Consider the following 265-nt stretch of genomic DNA (forward strand, 5'->3'; position numbering starts at 1 on the left):
TGCAAAGAGGACAGAGACATGAGGGTGAGGCTGGGAAAGGATCCCCTGTCCCACAGGGTAGCAAGCCTGCCCAGTGCACGGCACGGCTGGCCCGAGGAAAGAGAGGACCTTGGAAAGAGAGCCGCAAGACGTTAGACTTACAGTGAGCAGGCACTTCAGCGCACCTCCTGTCTGATCAATGGCAAGGAGAAACTCCTCACGGTATCTCATTGTGAGGATCCGATTCCGGCTCATAAGAACCCCAATGCCCTTGAAAACAAGGTCG

Source organism: Meleagris gallopavo, chromosome 13 (assembly GCF_000146605.3).
Source record: "Meleagris gallopavo isolate NT-WF06-2002-E0010 breed Aviagen turkey brand Nicholas breeding stock chromosome 13, Turkey_5.1, whole genome shotgun sequence".
NCBI classification, from domain to species: Eukaryota; Metazoa; Chordata; class Aves; order Galliformes; family Phasianidae; genus Meleagris; species Meleagris gallopavo.